The sequence below is a fragment of the Ovis aries genome, chromosome 4, assembly GCF_016772045.2.
Source record: "Ovis aries strain OAR_USU_Benz2616 breed Rambouillet chromosome 4, ARS-UI_Ramb_v3.0, whole genome shotgun sequence".
NCBI classification, from domain to species: Eukaryota; Metazoa; Chordata; class Mammalia; order Artiodactyla; family Bovidae; genus Ovis; species Ovis aries.
The window spans coordinates 500,849-513,660 of NC_056057.1; the positions used below are offsets into that span (position 1 = coordinate 500,849).

The 12,812-nt window shown below is 37.8% G+C and overlaps 1 long non-coding RNA gene across 1 annotated transcript in view; it reads left to right on the forward strand.

The window, feature by feature from the left end:
• The window catches only part of LOC121819375 (uncharacterized), a 45,828-nt gene that overhangs the window by 846 nt on the left and 32,170 nt on the right, over window positions 1-12,812 (forward strand). Inside the window, exon 2 of the long non-coding RNA XR_009600461.1 lies at window positions 9,471-9,999. This is a non-coding gene — a long non-coding RNA (uncharacterized LOC121819375). The remainder of the gene's footprint in view (window positions 1-9,470; window positions 10,000-12,812) is intronic.

The window sequence follows — 12,812 nt, forward strand, 5'->3', positions numbered from 1 at the left end:
TTTTTCTTTATTTCTTAAAAGAACAAAAGCATATGCCATTAATTTAGGCAGAGGAGTCAACTTGAAATTACAAAATATCTAGGAAGGAGGACAAAAGTTCTGGTTTTTGGCCCAGAATAAATGAAATTTTGAATTTTGGTTCCCTTCTGAATGTAGGCAGACAGAGCAGCAGAGCAGACCAGCCGCTATATAGATAAATGACTGCTCTAAAAGATTGGTCAAACAAGATCTTATTTTATAGAAGTAGTTTGGAGAGACCTGTAATGTTTATTTACGGGAATTGGGTTAGTTGGTAAAGCTAATACCACAGGAGCAAGGAAACAAAGACTTGACAAGGGGGATATTACCTCCCTCTTGAGCCTTCTTTTAGCCTTTAGTGGTGTGCTGACAGTCAAAGGGATAGATAAATCCCTAGTTCTATTATTAAGAACCATTTACTCTTCAAGATAATGCTTTCCATCTGTATTTTTTTTCCCCATCCATAGTTTCAAGCAAATCAGTACCATCTTTTTCCTCCAGAAGAAGAAGGGGGGGGGGCGGGGGGAAGTGTTTGAAGTACCAAACCACAACATAGAGGTGATAAGATTGGAAAGTGATGTAAAAGCTTAAGTGGGCAGGCTTGCAAGGATAGAGCTGAAAATAAAAGATAATTGAGATGCAATTCTTCTTACAGTGTTGCCTTTTATTTTGTGAAATAACAGGTTCCTCCTCTACCCCCCTTCACCCAAATGCTTTGAAACTGTCAGGAAAATAAGGTAATTAATAAAGTGTACTGTCTTTCTTTCTCTTTCCTCCTCCTCCGTTTTTTTTTTTTTTCTTCTCATCCACTAATATTCCCTGACTCTACATCTCTCCTAAATCTACCAGTGCCCTATTAATAGAAGAAGAAAGGACTATAGGTTCTTTCATCCCTTTTTTCATCTTAGGTACTGTATTCCTCTGAGCTTTATTTTGTGCTTTGAACATTTGGATGGATTTTTCTACAGAGATTCCCCAGCCATGCTTGAGATATTTGAAGTAGGGAGGCTTGAGGGGAAGATAAATATTAAAGTGCATGTTCTTTCTTTGTATAGCACACTGTTATGAGAGAGTCACCATTGGGCAAAGAGAGGGGGTTTTAAACTCACTGTAAGTCCTCTGTTGCCCACTTGACAGGCAAAAAATCTCTCTCCCCAACTTAAATTTCGTATATGTTGGTAAAACTATGAGATTTCATACTGAAAACTTATCCTGAGCTTGTTAGTGTATTGATGTTAGACTGGTGTTAACTTTATTTTCTTCAGGAGACGTGATAGGAAACAGTTCTTACTGCATCTTTACCTTCTTTCACAGGGAAGAGCAGTGTTGGCCTCAAGTGTTTTTTAACCCCTAAATCTCTAGAATTAGAAAAACTGCAAATGCCCACAAAAAGAGCAGTAGGGCAAATGAAAAGCAAGACTTTGAAATATGTATGAGAGGAATTGTTCAGTATAGATTTGGGAGAAGAAGGGTCACAGTGTCTTGAGGAAAGAAGTGAAGGTTTTTAATAGTGGCATTTCTAGAAGGTTAGGAATGAATGTTTGAAGAATAACAACTCCTTGTTGACTAGAAAGCAGTTTTAACTGACTGTTGCATCAGAAATGATGAATCTATCTTTGAGTTACAATTTTTTTTGCTGAGAACTTAGAACAGTTTTGGTGGATCCAAGGAATGCGCTGTGAATGAAGTTTAAGAAAAAACAGCAGGCTGCTGCTGCTGCTGCTAAGTGACTTCAGTCATGTCCGACTCTGTGCGACCCCATATATGGCAATGGGCTGCCATCCCTGGGATTCTCCAGGTAAGAACAGTGGCGTGGGTTGCCATTTCCTTCTCCAATGCATGAAAGTGAAAAGAGAAAGTTAAGTCGATCAGTCCTGTCCGACTCTTAGGGACCCCATGGAGTGCAGCCTACCAGGCTCCTCCATCCACGGGATTTTCCAGGCAAGTGTACTGGAATGTGCCATTGCCTTCTCCAAACAACTAGGCTAGTAGGCCTAAAAAAAAAAAAAACCCTGGTCCCCAAAGTTTATCTCATTAAACTAATTTTATAGTCAACACATACAACCATACTAAAAGGGAAAAAAAAAAATCAGGAGCTTGATACTAGAACATTTTCTGAACATATTTCAGTGGAAAAGGGAAACCAGGCTGGAATTTCAACCTGTTTTTTTTTTTTTTTTTTTTTTTAATCCAAACTCTGGCCATCTTTTAACTTTCCAATTTTGTTTTTAGTTTTAAAAGATCTTCTGCTTTTTCTAATATTAAAAGTAATGTATAATTTGTCAGATGGACTGGAATTTGATGCCTACTGTTCATTTTAATTTTGAACTTTAATGTATTTGTTTTTCCTGTATTTTTTTAAGCCCCACCACTCAGCACACTGGAAGATTAGATTATCTTTTGTAATCAGTAGATGGCTAGATGGACTTTAAAAATTAGGTAAAGTAGCAAAGTGATGCCTTGAGATTAGTAAGAATCTAGGCCCTATGAATTAAATATGCTGCGGCTAAGTCGCTTCAGTCGTATCCAACTTTGTGCGACCCCGTAGATCGCAGCCCACCAGGCTCCCCCATTCCTAGGATTCTCCAGACAAGAACACTGGAGTGGGTTGCCATTTCCTTCCCCCATGCATGAAGGTGAAAAGTGAAAGTGAAGTCGCTCAGTCCTGTCCCACTGCGACGCCATGGGCTGTGGCCTACCAGGCTCCTCCACCCATGGGATTTTCCAGGCAAGAGTCCTGGAGTAGGTTGCCATTGCCTTCTCTGATGAATTAAATATGGAGCTATATAAGCTTTAGCAACCAGAAAACTGTATCCTGAGAATGAATTTATTTATTAAATAAGATATGGAAAACAGAAGACCAAAACCCACATGAGTTTTAGGGAAAAGAATCTAGCACTTTGAGCAGTGATATGCTCTCACTGTGTACTTTGCTCTCTAACAAGATGATAATTTCCTTGAGAGAAAAAGTTTCAGAAGTAGTGATTGCTAATCCTTATAATGCAGTCTTGGAAAACTGAAGAAAGACAAAAGAATATCCTCCTATTCCCATTGTAGCTTGGAGAAGGCAATGGCACCCCACTCCAGTACTCTTGACTGGAAAATTCCATGGACGGAGAAGCCTGGTAAGCTGCAGTCCATGGGGTCGCTAAGAGTCGAACACGACTGAGTGATTTCACTTTCATGCATTGGAGAAGGAAATGGCAACCCAGTCCAGTGTTCTTGCCTGGAGAATCCCAGGGACGGGGGAGCCTGGTGGGCTGCCGTCTGTGGGGTCGCACAGAGTCAGACACTACTGAGGCGACTTAGCAGTAGCAGCCCATTGTAGCCAGTGTGTTTGAGGCAATCTTTAATTTCTGAATTGGAAACGCAAAATGTTACGTACGTTTATGGTATGTCAAGATAAGTAAATCTAAGCTGAGAAAGATGAATCACTTTCTGTACAGAAAGTGTGAATTGGAATAGAATTGCTAACATCTTCTGTTGCAGGGCCTTGCTGACAAGCCCCCAGGACCCACTTTTGTCATTGTCTCTTCTGGGATTCTGCCTGCCTTCTTTCGTCTTCACAGTTGCCATCTCCTGCTTTTCCCACCTGAGTTCTTTGGGTCTGGCTTTGTAGCCAGCCTCTGAAGACATTCTTCCAAGATTGCATCCCCTTTATTGCTGGTCTTCAGGACAAATACTCAACTTATTTTAGGGGCTTTTACTTTTTATCATCAAAAGAGAACTGGTAAATTGGGGAATATCAGATTCCTGATGTTCCACATTGATAAAAATTAAACAGTTAGAACTGGACATGGAACAACAGACTGTTTCCAAATAGGAAAAGGAGTACGTCAAGGCTGTATATTGTCACCGTGCTTATTTAACTTATATGCAGAGTACATCGTGAGAAATGCTGGGCTGGAAGAAGCAAACTGGAATCAAGATTGCCAGGAGAAATATCAATAACCTCAGATAAGCAGATGACACCACCCTTACGGCAGAAAGAGAAGAAGAACTAAAGAGCCTCTTGGTGAAAGTGAAAGTGGAGAGTGAAAAAGTTGGCTTAAAGCTCAACATTTAGAAAACTAAGATCATGGTATCTGATCCCATCACTTCATGGGAAATAGATGGGGAAACAGTGTCAGAGTTTATTTTTGGGGGCTCCACAATCACTGCAGAAGGTGATTGCAGCCATGAAATTAAAAGACGCTTACTCCTTGGAAGAAAAGTTATGACCAACCTAGATAGCATATCCAAAAGCAGAGACATTACTTTGCCAATAAAGATCCATCTAGTCAAGACTATGGTTTTCCAGTGGTCAGGTGTGGGTGTGAGAGTTGGACTGTGAAGAAAGCTGAGCACCGAAGAATTGATGCTTTTGAACTGTGGTGTTGGAGAAGACTCTTGACTGTCCTTGGACTGCAAGGAGGTGCAACCAGTCCATCCTAAAGGAGATCAGACCTGGGTGTTCATTGGAAGGACTGATGCTAAAGCTGAAACGCCAGTACTTTGGCCACCTGATGTGAAGAGCTGACTCATTGGAAAAGACCCTGATTCTGGGAGGGATTGGGGGCAGGAGGAGAAGGGGACAACAGAGGATGAGATGGCTGGATGGCATCACTGACTCAGTGGACATGAGTTTTGGGTAAACTCCAGGAGTTGGTGATGGACAGGGAGGCCTGGCATGCTGCAATTCATGGGGTCGCAAAGAGTCGGACACGACTGAGCCACTGAACTGAACTGAACTAAACTTTCTATCATCAAAAGAGAACTGGTAAATTGGGGAATATCAGATTCCTGACGTTACACATTGATAAAAATTAAAGTGTAGGGTTAAATGTATTTAGTCCTTTTTGTTTTCTGATGAAATAATCATCAGGTCACTTAATCTGAAATTAGTTTTCTACATATCTTATATTGCTCTGTAAAGAAGTAAATGTCTCTTTTCTCAGGGTTAGGGCATGAAAAACTGTTGCGAGACCCCTCATTTTTACTGGTCTTTGGAGCCTGAGACTGTTCCCTCCAGTTACTCCAGCAATTTCCTTTGTTCAGCTGAGATTCTGCAGATTCCTATAGTAAAAGATATAATATCAAAAAGAATGCAAAAATCTTTTAACCTGTATGTGATCAGTTGCTGTATTTTGTCAGTATTTCCTGGTTTCCTCAATATTCTGTGTCCTGCTGTCTGAAACTTGCAGCTTCTTCAAGGGTGGTTCTCTTAGGAAAAAGGACTGTTGCTATCCATACTCATGTGATCCTGATTAGAAGCACTTATTTCATTATGTTATTGAAAAGCAATTTAGAATATATATCAGAAGTTTTTTTTTTTAACTGTGCATAATATTTGGTTCAGCTGAGAGGTGATCTGATTTTTCTTCAGTATTGAAAATCAATTTTTGACCCATTCTAAGTTTATCATCTTTTTTTTTTTTTTTTGCTTTCCTTGCAACCTGTAGTAGGGCATTTTTGTGTCCCTTGGCTTATTACTTAATCAACAGCCAGGAAATCATTGATTCAAGTAGTATTATTGTCAGCACATGTTTATAGATTTAGCAGACTTAATTTTCCCATACACAAATAACATGTGACAGATTTTAAAATAACATTTCAGCATTTATAATACTTTACTACTTTTTTGGTTTTTGACCATGCTGTGCAGTGTGAGACCTTAATTCCCTGACCAGGGATCAAACTTGAGTTCCCTGAAGTAGCAGTGTGGAGTCCTAATCCCTGGATTGCCAGAGAAGTCCCTATAATATTGTATTTTCAAACAGTTCAGATAGTTTTATTCTGTTCCATGTATGTATGTTTTTGACAAAAGTGGGAGACTATATGCTGTTTTATAAACCATTTAAAATTTTATTTTTCACTTATTGTAGTTACTGTCTTTTCAAGTCAGCATATACAGATCTTGCTCATCATTTTTAGTGAGTGTGTTATGTGTTGGTTGTACTGTAGTTTATCCAATTCCTTATTGGTAGACTTTCAGATTGCCTCTGGGTTTTTATTTTATAAACAATGTTGTACTAACATTTCAGTTATACATCAGTTTACTTTCTTAGAATAAGTTGCAGAATAGGTCTGCTGAATCAAATTATATACATTTTAAGGGCTTTTGGTGTCCATAGCTATTTTTTTGAAATACCAACTAGTTTGCTTTTCCTCCAGTAGTATTTGAAACTGGAGAATTTCCTGGTGGTCTAGTGGTTAGACACTTCACTACCCTGGGCCGGGTTCAGGCCTTGTTTGGGGAACTAAGATTCTGCAAGCCATGTGGGACAGCCAAAAAAAAAAAAAAAAATTTCCAAGTGTTGGAATGTTGAGTATATTATTTTTTCTGAACCGTCTCCTATACTGTGCTCTATTATTCTTACTTTGCTCATCTGATTGGCAAAAATGTTATCTATCATGTTTGTATGTTTTTATTGGTAAAGTTGAATATCTTTTCATATGTTTGCTGGACATTTGTATTTCTTTTGTAAATTTATGTCCTTTTCCCATTTTTCTATTAAGGTAGTATTCTCTATCTGTTTTTTAAGAAATTCATTTTATATATTACATTTGCTAAGCACATAATTATGTGCAAATATCCTGTACTGTTTTAAATTATTCTATTTTAGAATAGTATTTATCAAAATATGACTTATAGATCACTTGTAACAGTACCAAGATAATCGTTAGAATGCATGTACACCATTCATTTTCCAGAGGTTCGGATTTCTTAGACCAATGGGGTTTCTATGAATCTGCTGTACATTAAAATTAGGGAACCTCCGATTTGGAAGAAATATAAATTCCTTAATATTTTTACTGTTCCTATTTTTCTTCTTGTCTCATGGCATTCTACGTTTTTTTTTCTTATTTATCTTAATAATCATAAACTACAGTCTTAATGTATTAAGGTTTTATCCTACCCCAGCCTAAAAATAAGTTTACAAAAATGTTTGGATATATGGAAATTTGAATGTTAAAGTACATAAAGGAAAGCACTTTTGTAAGTCTGTGAGAAGCATTGTTTGTAAATGAGGCAAAACGAATAACTGAGAGAAAAACAAGTAAAATAGAGTAGACAGAAGTATAAGGGGGTTTCTCATCTAGTTTAAAAAACTCAATATTACTTTGTTGCTTCCTCAAGTTTTGTATGGTAATCTTTGAACTGTAAATTTGGAACCCATACTGCTTGAAAAATAGTCTAAATGAAATTTTTGAAATTCTCATTGTTATATACATATTCAGTAGGGAGCAGTGTTCCTGTTATTTTTTTTTAAAGTTGCAAGCAGATGAACATGCCACATAAGCAGCAAACTACAAAAAAGGAACTTATATGGATGTTTCGATACTGTAGCCAAATAAAGCTTTCAGGGCTTATTTGACACATTTAATGATATGCATAATTGTTACCGTGCTGCATGATAATTAAGCTTAAATATACATGACTGTGTTTAATATCACTTTTCCATAGCCAGACATCACATTTCTGGGCCCACCTTGAAGGAGGAAAAAATATGGCAGGCCAAGAAGTTTTAACAAATATTTCTGATTTAGAGATTTCAATATTAGAGAGATTAGACGTTTGAGGCAGAGGTTGCTTGTAAGTTTGGTGTTCCTAATTCCTAAAGTTGTAGACTTTCCTTTTCCCTTCTTCTATTCAGGACCATATGCTTGGGGGAGAAATTGGGAAGATTCAGCCATGGCTTTACTGTCTCAAAATAGTTTTTTCTGCCCAGTAATTAAAGCTTGGGATGCAGAGGTCCCAATCATTGGTAGTGCACAAAGGACAGTTTCTCTGCTTTAGCCAAGCCGGTTCAAGTTCTCAGGGTCTAAGCTGTCACGGGCCCTAATAACTATTTGAGTTGTCCTGTTTACCTGGGTCTCTTGAGAATTTCTGAACTGGCTTTCTCATGTTTTCCCAGCCGAGGTTGTGTACTTCAAACAGAAATATTTGACATCCGTGAAACGAAAATAAAGTAAAAGCAGATTTAACATCATTACAAAACCAAATGCAAGTATGATAGTTTTATAATATGCTTTTTTCCTACCACTCCTGCCTCCAACTCTACCTACCCTTCCAGCCCCAAAAGAGGTGCATAGTTTTGTCTCTAGAAAAAAAGTGAAAGTGAAAGTTGGATCCAACTCTCTGCAACCCCATGGACTGTAGCCTGCCAGGCTCCTCTGTCCATGGAATTCTCCAGGCAAGAATACTGGAGTGGGTTGCCATTTCCTCCTCCAGGGAAGCTTCCCAACCCAGGGATCGAACCCATGTCTCTAGCATTGCAGGTGGATTCTTTACCATCTGAGCCACCAGGGAAGCCCCCAGGAAAGGCAGTGCCAAGTCAGACTCTGAAACTTGGTGTAAACTCTTTAACTGGAAATCGTTCATATGCCACACTGTAACTTTCTAGGGTTGACTCTTCTCTGCAGCCTGACTGTGTGTAATGAAGCATTTGTTGGTCAAACATTTTCTCTTATCTAGGTACTAAATTTTTGTACTATTTAAAAGGATGAAGCATTGTTGGGAAAATGTCCCGATACTACTTTTAGAATCTTCTGTTTGCCAGTTCATTATTGGTTGATAGAAGTAAGTCTTTGTATCTACTATAATTCAGTACTAAAACTGCCTGAAGTTTGATGTTGCTTTACCTTTTATAGAGTACATTATTTTATAATTCACTCATATACCATCTTTGATAGGGAGGTGCAATTTTTAGAAAGACACAATTCTGAGCTCAGAGAAGTTAAGTGATTCACATAGTTGGGAAAAGGCTTGAATCCATATCTTTTGATTTCTTTATATTTTACACCTTTCACAGATACCATCTACTGAATCATTTAATGATTAAAACATATATAATAAAATTTAAATAACTTGTTATTAACTGTGCCAGATATTTAAATAAAATTTAGGACAAGAGCATGCAAATTTTTCAAAATGGATCAATTATGTCTTGTGACAAATGAAAAACTACCATTATAGATGGGAAGTTAAACTATATCTTATATAAACAACTGATGGAGGAAACAGTACCTTTAAATGCTATTTATGGATTCTTTGGTGTATCTATAGCAAGAATGATAAGGTAGAAAAACTATAGTATTTTTATTATGAAATACCCATGTATTTTATCTGTAAGGCAGTATTGTATCTCTCATCAAAGTTTGTGATTGTTGTTGTTAGCCACACTCCCGACATTCAGAATTTTAGTTCTCCAGCAGGGAGTGCACTGGTGCTTCAGCAGTGGATGTGTGCAGTTTTAATCGCTGGACCACCAGAAAGTCCTAAAGGCAGTATCTTAAAATTTCTCTTTCTAGTAGCTAATTGTTAGTGTGTAGAAACGCAACTGATTTTTGTATACCGATTTTGTATCCTGCAACTTTACTGAGCTAATCAAAGTTTTAATATCAAGCCTGTAATATTTTAAGAGGAAATTGCTAATTTCTCCCAATTTTTTTAAAAAATTATTTTTCAGATATTTCAGTCAAAGGAAGAAATAATTGTTCTCCTAGCATGGAATCTGTTGTTTGGGAATGTGGTTGTTAGCAGCTTGACAAGTTGGCCAGATGGTGCCCGATGTAATAAAATGAAAAGAAGAGGCAAGATGATGTCATTTTCCCATATTGTGAAACCAAAAACAAATGCCTTTTGTGAGACTAAGCTAACAAACCTCTGAAGGTGCAAAGAGTAATTCTGTTTGAAGAACTTAACAGTAAAATAGAAGAAGTACTTTCAAGCTGAGACCTGCAGTTGTACAAAGATCTAAAATACATATTGAGTAGGCCTGATCATCTGAATCTCATTCAATAGAGAAAGCATGGCTATTAGTTGGATTATCTTCTGTCTGTGGCCCTTGACTATGTTTGTGGGCCATATAGGTGGGCACAGTTTGTTTTCTTTGAGCCTATTACCTTGAGGATGTGCCAAGATTTGCCTTATAAACTGCCTTCATGCCCAATCTTCTGAATCATTATGACCAACAGAGAACAGCTTTAGCAATGGAGGTAAGACTTCATCTATTATTTGGCATGTCATAGAAAATTATTCTTGTATTGCCGTTTTAATCAGTCTAATGAATGTGTTTGATAAATAACAGGAGAAACTAATATGTTATTTTTAACTGCATCTTGTACATTAAAAAGATATGTATTTAGGTTCAGACTCAGATAGATTGAAGATTTCATGTTTGGGGAATGTTACTCATCTTAGTTTTCAGATATTATTCTTTTATGAAGAAATTTGAAGCATTAGAACTGGGGAAGTAATAGCCTTTCAGAAGTTTAAATATTCTAAGTTATGGTTACATCTTTTCTGTTATTTGATAACAAGACTTTAAAGAGCAGACTATAATAATATTCATAATTCAGTTAGTAAATATTAAAGGTAACATGATTTTGAAAATGGATTCTTTGGTTCACCCTTTAGGCTGGTGGGTTTACAGTATTTTAGTTCAGTTCAGTCACTCAATCGCGTCCGACTCTTTGCGACCCCATGAATTGCAGCACGCCAGGCCTCCCTGTCCGTCACCAACTCCCAGAGTTCACTCAGACTCAGGTCCATCCAGTCGGTGATGCCATCCAGCCATCTCATCCTCTGTCATCCCCTTCTCCTCCTGCCCCCAATCCCTCCCAGCATCAGAGTCTTTTCCAATGAGTCAACTCTTCGCATGAGGTGGCCAAAGTACTGGGGCTTCAGCTTTAGGATCATTCCTTCCAAAGAACACCTAGGGCTGATCTCCTTTAGAATGGACTGGTTGAATCTCCTTGCAGTCCAAGGGACTCTCAAGAGTCTTCTGCAACACCACAGTTCAAAAGCATCAATTCTTCGGTGCTCAGCTTTCTTCACAGTCCAACTCTCACATCCATACATGACTACTGGAAAAACCATAGCCATGACTAGACGGAACTTTGTTGCAAAGTAATGTCTCTGCTTTTGAATATGCTATCTAGGTTGGTGATAAATTTCTTTCCAAGGAGTAAGCGTCTTTTAATTTCATGGCTGCAGTCACCATCTGCAGTGGTTTTGGAGCCCCAAAAAATAAAGTCTGACATCGTTTCCACTGTTTCCCCATCTATTTCCCATGAAGTGATGGGTCCAGATGCCATGATCTTAGTTTTCTGAATGTTGAGCTTTAAGCCAACTTTTTCACTCTCCTCTTTCACTTTCATCAAGAGGCTATTTCCTCTTCACTTTCTGCCATAATGGTGGTTTCATCTGCATATCTGAGGTTATTAATATTCCTCCTGGCAATCTTGATTCCAGCTTGTGCTTCTTCCAGCCCAGCGTTTCTCATGATGTACTCTGCATAGAAGTTAAATAATCAGGGTAACAATATACAGCCTTGACGTACTCCTTTTCCTATTTGGAACTAGTCTGTTTTTCCATGTCCAGTTTTAACTGTTGCTTCCTGACCTGCATACAGGTTTCTCAAGAGGCAGGTCAGGTGATCTGGTATTCCCATCTCTTGAAGAATTTTCCACAGTTTATTGTGACCCACACAGTCAAACGCTTTGGCATAGTCAATAATGCAGAAATAGATGTTTTTCTGGAACTCTCTTGCTTTTTCCATGATCCAGCAGATGTTGGCAATTTGATTTCTGGTTCTTCTGCCTTTTCTAAAACCAGCTTGAACATCTGGAAGTTCATGGTTCACATAATGGCTGAAGCCTGGCTTGGAGAATTTTGAGCATTACTTTACTAGTGTGTGAGATGAGTGCAATTATATGGTAGTCTGAGCATTCTTTGGCATTGCCTTTCTTTGTGACTGGAATGAAAACTGACCTTTTCCAGTCCTGTGGCCACTGCTGAATTTTCCTTATTTGCTGGCATATTGAGTGCAGCACTTTCACAGCATTGATGCATAGAAATTAAGGAGCTGTAAACTGTGACGATAAGAGGTAAAGGTTTTGGAATTGTATAAATTGCAGCAGCAGCTACCACTTTCACTTTCTATCTGTATTACTTTGGGCAAGTTACTTGAGCTTTCTTACTGTTGTCATTTTGCTTGTAAAATAGAGTTAACACTTTGGCAGATATGAAATGAAGCGTTTATAAAGTACTTGTCACAGTACTTTTGGAGTAAGTTCTCTTAAAGTGATAGCTTTTACCATTTTCCCATATTCTCATATTAATATAGCTACATAATACATAGAATTTAAAGTTGTTTGTTTGTTTGTTTGTTTTTTAATTTAGTCTCTAATCCTTTGTTACTGTGCTTTCAGCAAGTTGAATACTATGTGTTTTGGAATCTTCATTTTATAGTAAAATTCAAAGGTTTAGTACTTCCAAGTAAAGTAACATAAATCTGGAAAATTTTGTAGAAAGATTATTATTCATAGATTTTGAAACTTAGAGGGCAGCTTATATAGTCCAAATATTTGAAAATATTGTAGAGGTTGAATAAAATATTTCTGCTCTTCCACTGACTATACAAAGTCTAACTGGTAAGGGGAGATTTGGTATAGGCTGTTAGATTGGGTATATGAAAATGCATATTGTTTTAATATAGGAATTTGATTCCAGGCATGGTAGTCCCTGTTGGATATTAAAACTACCCAATTCTCTCACCAAAAAAAAATGAAGGAGAAATATCTTTGGTTCTGGTATCATTTTAAGTCAGTATAACTCCTTTGGAAAGCAAATAGAGTTGTAAGAAATAAGTCATAAAGATTTGGGTTTACCTGGTGGCTCAGAGGTTAAAGCATCTGCCTGCAATGTGGGAGACCTGTGTTCGATCCCTGGGTCAGGAAGATCCCTTGAAGAAGGAAATGCCAACCCACTCCAGTATTCTTGCCCAGAGAATCCCATGGATGGAGGA